Source organism: Diceros bicornis, chromosome 9 (genome assembly GCF_020826845.1).
Source record: "Diceros bicornis minor isolate mBicDic1 chromosome 9, mDicBic1.mat.cur, whole genome shotgun sequence".
In the NCBI taxonomy this organism is placed as follows: Eukaryota; Metazoa; Chordata; class Mammalia; order Perissodactyla; family Rhinocerotidae; genus Diceros; species Diceros bicornis.
This window is the reverse complement of record NC_080748.1, coordinates 47,046,510-47,059,177: the sequence shown is the minus strand read 5'-3', so window position 1 is coordinate 47,059,177 and position 12,668 is coordinate 47,046,510. Positions and strand designations below refer to the sequence as shown.

Genomic DNA, 12,668 nt, shown 5'->3' with positions numbered 1-12,668 from the left:
ATCTATGCAGGCCCACAAGTTGCCTGAGGACTTGTTGTTGGGTGGGGCCAGTCTCTAGGGTGGGCTACCTGCCCTGACTGAGCTGGATTAAATCGGTGCTCTAGTGGGTGCAGCAGACCCTGGGCTAGCAGGCCCCAGGGAGAACTCCAATGGCGTCTGTGCCAGCACACAGGCCACAACAATGGCTGCCGCCAACGTCCCAGTCCCTGGAGAGGTCTTACCTCTCACTGAGATGCACTCAGGGCCTATTAGGTGAATCTCTTTTCACCACAGCACTGTGCACCTTTCTTTCTGGTGATTTTAGGTTGCTTTCTCAAACGGGTGAGTTTGCGTGTGGGCCCTTTAAGAGCCAGTTTTAATGTTTTTGTGAACCAGCTTTTCTTGGGGTGCTCCCCGATGTTTTAGTAGCAGGCAAAGTCAAATATTATGCCACTTGCCTCGATTGTGCTGGGTCCACACAATGCCCACAGCGGGGGCGCTCCCTGGCTCAGGGCCCCACTCCTCCAGGGAGGGCTGCGGACCTGTGGGCGGCTCCCAGTGGCCGTGAAGCTGGCAGCTTGTGAAGGCGGCGTTTTTCCTCTCCAGAAGGGAGTCTCTGCCTCTTCCACCTCAATTAGGATTGTCCTTTGTTGCAGGAGTTCCTCTTATCCAGTTTTCAGATCTGTCTCAGGGGTAATTTTTCCATGAGTAGTTGTAAATTGGCTGTGTCCATGGGAGGAGGTGAGTTCAGAGTCTGACTACGCCGCCATCTTGACCTTGATCTCTCTTTCCTTTTTTTGTGACGTTTTTCTCTAACTAAATGTAAGAGCTCAATGACGTAAGAGTTCAATGGTGTGGACAGGAGAAAAATTGCCCAGAGTGGTCACTTAGGCTGCTTTTAGTTTAGAACTTAATTTAATGGGTCAAAGGTAGAAAACATGTAAGCTTGGCCAGCTCAAGGATCCCAAATATAGTTTAGTTTTTTCAAATAACCTTTTTATTCTACAATACTTTTTGCTTTACAGAAAAGTGTGAATACAGAACAGAGTGTTCCCATACATCCTACATTTAGTTTCCCATATAATTTACATCTTACATTAAAATATTGTCACAATTAATGAACTGGTATTGATACATTATTATTAACTAAAGCCCATATAGTTTTTTCATATTTCCTTAGTTTTTACATAATGTCTTTTTTCTATTTCAGAATCCCATCCAGGATATCACATTGCAATTAGTCATCCTGTCTCTTTAGGCTCCTTGTGGCCATAGAATCTCTCAGACTTCCCTCATTTTTGATGACCCTGACAGTTTTGAGGAGTACTGTTCGGATATTTTGTATAATGTCCCTCCACTGGGATTTGTCTGACATGTTTCTTATGATCAGACTGGGGTACCCTTAAGATTTTTGGTTGGAAGAGTGCACAGATAAGTTCTGTTCTCATCAAATCATATCAAGGGTGCATAAATCAACATGACTTATCATTGTTGATGTTAATCATGATTACATGGCTGAGACAATGTTTGCCAGGTTTCTCCACTGTGAAGTTATTCTTTTTTTTTTCTCTTTCCAAAGCGTACTCTTTGTAAACAAGCCACTATGCATCCCACACTTAAGGAATGGGGTGTTCCATATAGAGTTTTAACATTGGTAGGTATTAGTGTAGAATCCTTATTTGGGATACAGTAAAATGATGAAATGATAATATAGGCATATTGGCATAGACATACATATTTTTCTCAACTATCTAATTTATTTCTATTTTATCTATCTACCTATATCTATCTATCTATCTATCTATCTATCTATCTATCTATCCATCCATTGAAAAACTCTACTTTTTTCCAAGTTGTGTACACTTTAGTGATAGGAATAGGGTCCAGAGACCCTGAGAGAAATAGAAAGGTTTTACGCGGCTGTAAATTTTCAAACTAGTCCATGAAACTTTGTTAAGTCAATAAGATTGCAGAAGCTGTAAGATAGACTGAAAAGAAGGAACATAATGAAAAGGAAAAGGAAGAAAATTGATGAAGGAGCTTAGGAGCAGGAAAGAGTCTCTGGACTGGAAAGGTCTGTATCAAAAAAGCTGTAAAGGAAACTATCTCAAGAGCTGTATATAATTAAGGATAGCAGGCAAATAAACAAAAGAAACTTGTTATATATAATATATATAATATGTATATGCATACATATGTATAATATGTATGTATGTATATATGCTAGAGACTTTGGTGTTTAACCATAAACTCATACCATTGTAGAACAAATGTCCAGTTAATATGACAAAAGGTAATTATAAAATTTTACTTGCCAAATTAGGGAAATTAATACAATATATCTGATATGAAATCCATCTCAAACAGCAGAGGAGATGTACTGGATCATGTATCTGGGTAGTGTAGAAGTAAGGAAGGCCTGAGACCCAGTTTGATCAAGGATTCATCTGTTTCTTTAAGATGTCTTCATTTTTGTCCTCTTTTTTGTCTTTAGGCTGATTTTCTCACAGTTAAAGGTAATTAGGAATAACAACTTTGTTTTTCTGTAGGTAGGAAAAAAACACTTCCATCCTAGCTATTCAAAGGATAGTCTTATAATTCTCTCACAGCTGAACTGATAACTTTGACTAGGGGAACGGGATTTGTTGATTGGTTTAACAAATATTTCTACGAAACTGTTCTTACTCTCAACATCCACCTCCCCAACTCCATCTGCTGGTGGAGTTTTTCCTGAAGCACACGGGCTCAGTCCGTGACCTACGCATACCCAAACAAAAACATGGCAAGTGTCAGGAAGAAGGAAATATAGTGGTCAAATACAGCAAAACTTCTATGTCCTGAAATATTAGGAGCATATTCTTCTGCCTATACTAATGTCCTGTTAGTTATGAAAGAGTTACCGTATATGTTCTGCTTATCATCCAGAGAATATGAATATGATCCATGTACTTAATTATAATTTAATGATTAATGGATTACATGATTTCAAAACTAGATCTTGTCATATACTGGGTACGTAATTATTTTAGAAACTTTGAAAGGGGTCTCAAAACACTGAAAACATATCAGTATTGATTCTTTTATTATCAACAATGTAGATACTTTTTGAATTAAGCAAATATATGGTTCCATGAGTGGATTGTGAAATCAGGTGTGTAACTTTTTTCCACTGGAAAGATTTTCAGCTTTGAAGGCAAAAATAACATTTTGGTGTTTATTTTCCTCAGGGTCCAATCTGTGAAATATTTTCTAGTGTATGATTTCTAAGACAGAACTGGAATGAATAATTAATTTAATACTGTCTTTAGCAAAATATAAATTTAAACTATTCCAATTTGGGGCAAATAATGGTTCTGGCAGTGAGACAATTATATGTTTATTTAATTTGTTTATCATTTGTAAGGGTCCATTGATATACTACACCTGACGTTATTGTTATCTTTATTACGTAGCCTTAATATAACACATTGAATTTTCAAAATGTTATAATCATTAATTAGTCATACTTCATAACACTCTTGTGAGCTACTCTGGTGATTATACAAAATGAAGTTACAAATAATGCAGGTTGCTGCCCTGAAGGAATTATTACTTACAAGTAAATATATTACAAATTGTAGGTTAGTAATCTGTGAAATTTTTGAGTTTCTTTCATTGAATATGCAAGCATAGATAATAACTCAAAAAGTATATTTATTACAGCTATGCCGTTTGTGCCATGTTATTTAACGTTACAGCATTTGGATACTCTGTTGTGAAAAGTTTGCATATAAATTTTCTTAGACTTTTCCATTTTTCTTGAAATCACAGATTAAAAATCTTGGCAAAAACTTGGATAAATCATCTACTTATCCATCTGCTAGGCCTCACTTTTGTTACAGAATTTATACATGCTCTTATTTATTTTAAAGATTCCTTAGGAAACCTCCAACAACTTCCCATTTCCAGTATCTCTATTCCATTTCTAATAAAGTCTACCTCCTCCAAAAAGTCATATTGTTTATGGCCTTTGAAATACATGTCACAGTTATTTGCCAGAAAATTCTCCTTAATCTTAATAGGCTCTGTTGATCCTTACGAAACTGTCAAGAGACAGAAAGGAGGCAAAGTGGAGTTTCCAAGTAGATTCAAGTAGCATAAAGATAAGGAGGAGTTTCCATATTGATTTTAAGAATTATGTTAACATGAAGTGTCCTTTTTATGTCTGTCTGATGGCTTCCTTCTCCACTTCTCACAGCCATTGAGAATCTCTCCAAGACATAGATCCCTAATTTGCCATTTTAATGGTGAAAGAAAGCCTAAAAATACTAATATAATTTCTTCTTCTTCTTTTTTTTTTGTGAGGAAGATTAGCCCTGAGCTAACATCTGATGCCAATCCTCCTCATTTTTGCTAAGGAAGATTGGCCCTCGGCTAACATCTGTGCCCATCTTCCTCTACTTTATATGGGACGCCGCCACAGCATGGCTTGACAAACAGTGCGTTGGTGTGTGCCCAGGATCGGAACCTGTGAACCCCCAGTTACCACGAAGCAAAGCATGTGCACTTAACCTCTATGACACTGGGCAGGCCCCCCTAACATAATTTCTTAATCTTTTGTTTGGCTAAACTCAAACGTTTCCCCTAGAAATGGAAGACTCTTAAAGAAACTATCTTACGTGAATGATGTAGATTAATATTTTCAAATGTGTTTTCTTGAAAAACAAATTCAAAATGTGCGTATTGTAATGGGAGCAGAAAATTTCCAAGGAAGGAACTAATTTGTTAAGAAGGTTTTTGGAAGAAGAAAAAAAGGCGTCATCTAGAAGAGAGTTTTCTTGCAGGCAGACACTAAACATAGTACATACAACTTGGTCTTTCTCAGACTGATTAATATTCAAGTAAAATATTTTTAATAAATTAGAACAAATGGTGCAGGAATTGCAAAGAAAATAATGTGTTTTCTCTTTGTTCTCTAAACTTTCACAACTCAAATGGGAAATGTACTTCTAAGAATACATATATATACATACGTGTGTGTGTATTTGTATGTGTATGTAGTCATGCGTCACATAATGACATTTCAGTCAGTGATGGATCGCATATACAACGGTGGTCGTTAAGATTGGTGCCATATAGTCTGAGTGTGTAGTGGGCCATACCATCTAGGCTTGTGTAAGCACACTCTATAATGTTCGCACAATGACAAAATCGCCTAACAGCACATTTCTCAAAACATATCCCTGTCGTTAAGCAACGCATGACTCTATAGGTATGTATAGCTCCATAGAGATATATCTATCATATATAGATATATCTGAATGTACACAGATCTACCTGTATATATATAGATATGTTTAGATAGGTCTATCTATCTATCATCTATATCTATCTGTCTATTTACCTGTCTTTATGGATGTATGTATGTTTAACTATATGAAATTGCCGATATTTGATTATTTTTGACCTACAGAAAAGGCAATTTCATTGCCCAATCAAATAGTAGTTACTGGAGAAGTTTGGTTAGAGGTATAGTGGCAACACCTGGTGTCATGGAATTAATACTGTGCTTGGCAATTTGGCTTCTGGTTTTAATTCTGTGATTCACCAGATTTATGATTTTGAGAAGGCCACCTTTCTAGCACACAGTTTCATCACCTGTGACATAGGGAAGGCTATCTAGGTCCTGGATCTTTTCTCCTTACCTTCAAATTTGTTTATGCTCATTCATTAATTCACTCAACAAGTATGTTGTATGGTTTTTTTTTTTAGTGAGGAAGATTGGCCCTGAGCTAACATCTGTTGGCCAATCTTCCTTTTTTTTTTTTTTTGGGTTGAGGAAGACTTGCCTTGAGCTGACATTTGCGCCAATCCTCCTCCACTTCGTATGTGGGATGCCACCACAGCATGGCATAACAAGCAGTGTGTAGGTCCACATCCAGGATCTGAACCGGTGAACCCCGGCCTGCCAAAGTAGAGCATGCCAACTTAACCACTACACCACTGTGCCAGCCACTTGTGATATTTTTTTGATACCTAATATGTTATGGGCAATTTTCTACTCTTTGAGAGTATAGTAGTGATCAAAATAGGCAAAATTCCCTTATAAATTATAACTAATACTGATTTATCCTTCATTCTCCTAGATTAACAGAAATATTCTCTCAAGAAAATACACTTAATACACCATCCAAGACCCTATAGTTATTCTGAATAGGAGGATTATTCTGTAAATCCTAGGATATCTGCTGAGTACTGGATGTACAGCGTTGCCTTGAACTATGTTCTATACCAGGAAAGTTGGAGAATATGCTCAGTACTGCCCCTTTTGAAATCTGCATTTCAAGATCATTTTAAAGTTGGTCTGCAAATTTTATCAATTTCAATAGAAACGCAATGAGTTGGAGCAGCAAATATGAGAAGGAAGTAGAAGAGTCATTACTAAATTTTCATTTGTTTTAAATTCAGGACATGGCTGCTTCTCAGTGGTCTCTAAAGATTTGTATGTAAAATTTCCTTGTTTTACATACTATTGAAATACTTTATCCTCTTGTGAATATCAGGTAATACCAAGACATTTTTCCATAACAACTAAAGTTATTGAATCTAGGTTTGTATTCTTTGGGCTTCCTCATTCCATTGATCTTTTTGCCTAGCAACTGCATTCATTACCTGGAGTGTCCAGAGAACTAGCAGGAAACACATTCTCTTCAAAGATTGTGTTAAACATATTCACACTGATTGTTTTTCTCACACTAATTCTGACACCAAATGAGAGGGTTTTTTTCTCTCCTGTCACCAAACACGTGGTGTCATTTCCACCATCACTTCTCCACTCTCTAACACCAACTGGCTGTCCAAGATTTCAATTTGATTCTGACAGTACCTACTTGGAATTAGCATCAGATCCCACAAGTTAAAGTCCCACAAGACTGTCCCACTTCAGATGTCATTCACAAGTCCTGGGCCACTGGTATTTCTGACCAATTGCCTATAAATAAATCAGGGGTTCCCATTATCTCCTCTTAGGTTTAATAATTCACTAGAAGACTCACAGAACTCAAGAAAGCACTTACTTACTATTGCTAGTTTCTTATAAAGGATACAAGTCAGGGAAGGCAAGTAGAAGAGCTTCATAAGGCAAGGTTTGTGGGGGAGGAGTGCAGAGTTTCTAGGCCCTTTCTGGGTACACCACCTTCCCAGTGCCTCAACATATCCACTAACCCAGAAGCTCTCTGAACCCCATCCTTTAGGATTTTTTTTAATGGAGATTTCATTATGTAGGCATGATCGACGAAATCATTGGCCATTGGTGATTAACTGAATTTCTAGCCCCTCTCCCCTCCCTGGAGGTTGAGGAGTGGAGCTGAAAGTTTCAGGTTTCTAATCAATGTTTGGTATTTCTGGCAACTAGCTCCTATTTTAGAGATATCTAAAGGCCCACCAAAAATTTCCTTATTAAAACAAAAACAAGGTCCTATCACCCTTATCACTCAGGATATTTCAAGGGTTTTAGGAGCTGTGTGCCAGGAACTGGGGACAACAACATAATATCTTTCTCTGATGCCAGAACCATATGCAGAAGGCTTTTTAAGACTGTGTAAGTGATACAGTCATAGCTGCACGAAAAGAGAGAATATAGTTTTGGAATAACTGAGATTCATATTTTTCACTGTTAAATCTAGATATAGTTGAAATGTAACTCTAATAATTGTCCAAATTGGGAAAAACAATTAGGGAATATGCAGACTAGTTAATAATCCTTGTGTAATAAAAAAGAGTATGGGGCCAGCCCCAGTGGCCTAGTGGTTAAGTTTGGCCTGCTCTGCTTCAGCGGCCCAGGTTCAGTTCCCGGGCGTGGACTTATACTTCTCATCTGTCAGTGGCCATACTGTGCACTGGCTCACATACAAAAAAGAGGAAGATTGGCAACAGATGTTAGCTTAGGGCAAATCTTCCTCAGGAAAAATTAAGATAGTATGAATATGCTTAGGTTTCCATGATTCTTTGAAAATTATATACTAGTAATTTTACCTTGATAAACTACAAAAATGGCTCTCCTATCAATCTCTGATATCATTCTCAGGAACTCTTTTGTTTTTTCTATTCACATTATCATGTCAATTACTTTACTTGGAAGAATGTGGAATTATTCATATTAGAATAAGAGAAACTAGTAGTTTTTAATCTAATTAAGAAATTTTGGATTCTAAAAATGTTCATTGTATGGTTATCAATCTATTCCTACCCTGTTATAAAATGCTATACCTTTAAAACGTAGTGTTTTTAACTATTCTATATTTACATTTTTAAAATGTCTAAACTTACTGTTACAGAAAAATTGGTATAATTTTGTGGATGTAAGACTGAATGCATGAAGATTTTCTTGTTATGTTAGGTGTATAATGCTACTTAACAAAAGTACTAAGGGCCTTCTTCCTATTACAGAAACAAGAACAGTGAAGCCAGATTACTTGAGTACTGAGTTTAATGATAATGAGTCCTGAGCCCCGGGAATATTAGTATGCCTACATTGTTTCTGCTGTGATCACCAAATAATTTTGTTTTAACCTTGTTAACAGTACTATTTCATGTTCACAGTGTAAAAAAAAAGGTTATAAGACCACAGTCTTGGCCACTTGTCTTTAGTGGAATCATCATCCATTGATTCATTCGTTCATTACAGTTTTAGCATACTCTGCCAAAAATTTAATTTTGCATGTGTTTGGTGTTTTTCTTATTCCCCGCTTAACCAAGTTCTCTGGCAAAAGAGACACTTTAAAGACACCTTTGATCACCCATAAAGGAATAAATCATCTTTGAGTTACCAGAGGTAGCTTTGCTCTAGGATAGATGGTGATGTATAGGATCATTTAAAGATTGAGAGAAGACCTTAGGAGGATGGATGGGTTCTTCCATCACATGAGAACTTTTGTGCTGTGAAAGTCTGAAATGAGAAGCTTCCAGACCTGGAAAGAGACTGGGGAAAGTGGGGGTGTGGGGGGTTATTTGAGACTTTGGATATAAGAAATGTTGGTCATAAGAACAAATCATAATTCAGAATTTTAGGGCCTGCTGAGAGCCTTGAATTTAGGGGGAAGTTTTGGGGAAAACGGGAAGGTTTTGCAAATGGGCCTTGTGAGAGTGCTCATTTCAGTAGCCATGCTAGATGTTCTAAGCTGCTATTGTTCTCTGGGTCTAATAACCAGCTACTTTTACTGTCTTCAGTGTTCCCCATTGTGGTCACTGCGGGATGTAACACACCCCGAATTGCTTGTTCATGAGTCAGGAAGTTTGCTCTTCTAATCTTTTTCAGACAGAATTTAGTTTGGCCAGATGCCCAATCCCCAATCCCTCATGGTAATTACTATAAGAAATTGTTCACTATAATATTTTCCTGGTTGCGTTGAATTGGCAACTTGTAGGGTAAGCAATAGAATTTTGGGGACAGACTGGAGCATGTTAATGGTATCGAGCACTGGCGAAAGGGAAAGTGCTTACTGTGTATCAGAGATATAATGAGAAAGATGACAGTATCCTAGCCTGTGTGAAATTCACATTATGGTGGGAAAAGATGTTCTATTTAGGCTCTTGTGGTTAAAAGGAGAGTGACTCAAGTTACTTCTAGTAATGAAGAATTTATTTTAAGAGTAACTTTCACCCAAGGAAAAAGAGTGCATAATTAGGTCATAAGGAGATAGAAATCATAATATTGCAGGCCAATGAGAAAACTTAGAAACTAAGTTTCTTTGGGGATCTAAGTTGGTACTGAGAACACTAGCTGTAGAAGATTGGACAGAATCATTAAAGATTATGTGCTCTGCTATAATATGACTTGACCATCCAAATTTCTGTTATTTCCTCCTTTTGCTACAAGCTCACTTTGTCTTACTCTCCACTGGACATAGATATTTGATTTGCCATATAGCTCCTGTTTACTCATAACTTTGTTTCCTCATAACTTTGGCATGCCATGAATGTTTATGAACCTGGCTCTTCCTTACTTGTTGTAAATGACCTCAGGGTTTTCTTGAACGGGTCTTTCTAGCTTTATTCCCTGCTAAAAACTACCTTATCGGTCCCACATTTTCCAGTTCAGATTCCTGAAAGATAAAATATGATCAACTAGTTCATCTGTGTTTTATGTTCATTCTATTGAACAGGTAACCTTGGGCTTGGTACGCATCCATATTCTGATTTTCTGTGACTTAAGGAGTGGGAAGTCAAGTGATTAAAAATATGGATGTTTAGATTTTTCTTTAGGAGTTAACAGTAGAAAAGCTTGAAATGATTAACTTGTCTCATACAAAGGAATAATTTCAGCACAGTGTCAAGAATATCAATGATAAGATACTGTAAAACATATAACGGGAACACAAGGAGGTAATAAACAACAAAAACTAGGAAATCAAAGACCTTTTCATACAGACAATATACTTGAGTTAGAGTTGAGTAGCCACTTTCCAGGTCATTCAGTAGGTAGAAGAGCTTTTCAAAATGAGAGAACATATGCCAAGACACAGAGACAGGAAACTTCTATATGTATGAGAAACCATAAATAGTTTTGTCTGGTGGAGTAGAAGGTAAAGGTAGGAAATCTGTGAGTAATCATTTGCAGTAATAGTTAAAAGTCATATAATGGAGAGCTGATGTATCAATGGAAATGCTGACGGATTTTATTCAATAGGTGATATGGAAATAGAAGTGTTTTAAGTACATATGTGCTATAATTAGATACACATGTCAGAAAGAGCATTCTGGCAATACATGAGAGAGCACTGAAGATGGACTAAATGAGTGATCAATTAGGAATCATTTACAACGTTGCTGTGAAGAGACTACAAGGGAATGCCGTAGCACTGATGGTTGGAATGAGGATGTAAGGAGAAATGCTAAAGCTATTAAAGAAGAATCAATGGCACCTTTCTTTGAGAAATCACCATGGCAGCTGGGACCCTGTACACATATCCTGAAAACTGGAAGGCCTTCAAGGCTCTGATAGCAGCTCAGTACAGCAGAGCTCAGGTCTGTGTGCTCTCCCTACCACCCCACTTCCACTTTGGCCAAACCAACCAAACCCCTGAATTTCTCCATAAATTTCCTGCCAGCGGTAAAGTTCTAGCGTTTGAGGGTGGTGACGGATTCTTGTGTTTGAGAGCAGTGCCACTGTCTATGTGAGCAATGAGGAGCTGAACTGAGGAGCAATGAAGTGCTTTAGATGCAGCAGCCCAGGTGGTGCATTGGGTGGTCTTTGGTGACAGTGACCTAGTGCCCCCAGCCAGTACCTGGGTGTTCCCCACATTGGGCATCATGCGTCACAATAAGCAGGCCACAGAGAATGCAAAGGAGGAGGTGAGGTGAATTCTGGGGCTGCTGGATGCTCACTTAAGGATGAAGACTTTTCTAGTGGTGAACATGTAACACTGGCTGAGATCACAGTTGTATACACTCTGCTGTGGCTCTATAAACAGGTACTGGTGCCTTCTTTCTGCCAGCCCTTCCCCAATACCAATTGCTGGTTCCTCTTCTGGGTTACCAGTTCCGCTTCCGGGCTGTCTTGGAGGAGGTGAAAATCTGTGAGAATATGGTCTGCTTTGAAGCTAAAAAGTTTACAGAGAGCCATCCTAAAAAGGACAACCCATAGGAAGAGAAAGGTTCACTGGAAGAGAAGCAGAAGCCCCAGGCAGAGCAGAAAGAGGAGAAAAATGTGGCTGCCCCTCATTACTGAGGAGGAGATGGGTAAATGTACAGGCTCTGGTTGCTGAATGAAAGGTCAAAGACCCCTTTGCTCACCTGTCCAAGAATATCTTAGTGTTGGATGAATTTAAGTGCAAGTACTCCAATGAAGATACACTCTGTGATACTGCTGTATTTTGGGGAACACCTTGATAAAGATGGCTGGTCCCTGTGGTACTCAAGTACTGCTTCCCTGCAGAGCTCACCCAAGCCTTCATGAGTTGCAACCTCATCAATGGAATGTTCCAGTGATTGGACAAGCTGAGGAAGAATGCTTTGCCAGTGTCATCCTCTTTGGAACCAACAATAACAGCTCTATTTTGGAAGTCCAGGTCTTCCGTGGCTAGGAGCTTGCCTTTCCTCTGAGTCCAGATTGGCAGGTGGGCTATGAGTCATATATATGGTGGCAACTGGCTCCTCACAGCAAGGAGACCCAGATGCTGATTCAAAAGACTTTTCCTGGGAGGGGGCCTTCCAGCATGTGAGCAAAGCCTTCTATCAGGGCAAGATCTTCAAGCGAACATCTCTTTTCATCGCCAAGCTGCCTGCATCTGCCCTTCAGACAGATGGGCGTCATTAAAGAAATTGAAAATTGAAAAAAAAAAATCAATGGACCTCAGTGATAGGCTCTTGATTTTAAAGCTAATGATAAAACATTAACAATTTGAATGTTATTGTTAGATTATTATATTTAAATCATTATTACTTTTTATTTTAGTTATGGGATTTAATAAGAATGACTGCTGAAATTTTATGAACGATGTCTAAAAGCACCAGGAGCTTTTCACAGAAGAGGACATGATTGAAGGCTGAGAGGTCATTTATCGGATTGCTAAACTGCAGGTGACAAGTGGTGGGGAAGGGTATTCCAACATCAGAACCCGCAAAACAATATTACTTCCTCTGCTTCTATAAAGCTGGAATTCAGCCTCAGTTATTGAAGAACTGAAGTCACCTTCACAGTCAAGGGGCTA

General features: G+C 38.2%; 1 pseudogene; it reads left to right on the top strand.

Annotated features, from left to right (window-relative positions):
* Positions 1-10,898: 10,898 nt before the first annotated feature.
* On the top strand, positions 10,899-12,274 carry LOC131409998 (elongation factor 1-gamma-like; annotated as a pseudogene).
* Positions 12,275-12,668: the final 394 nt, after the last annotated feature.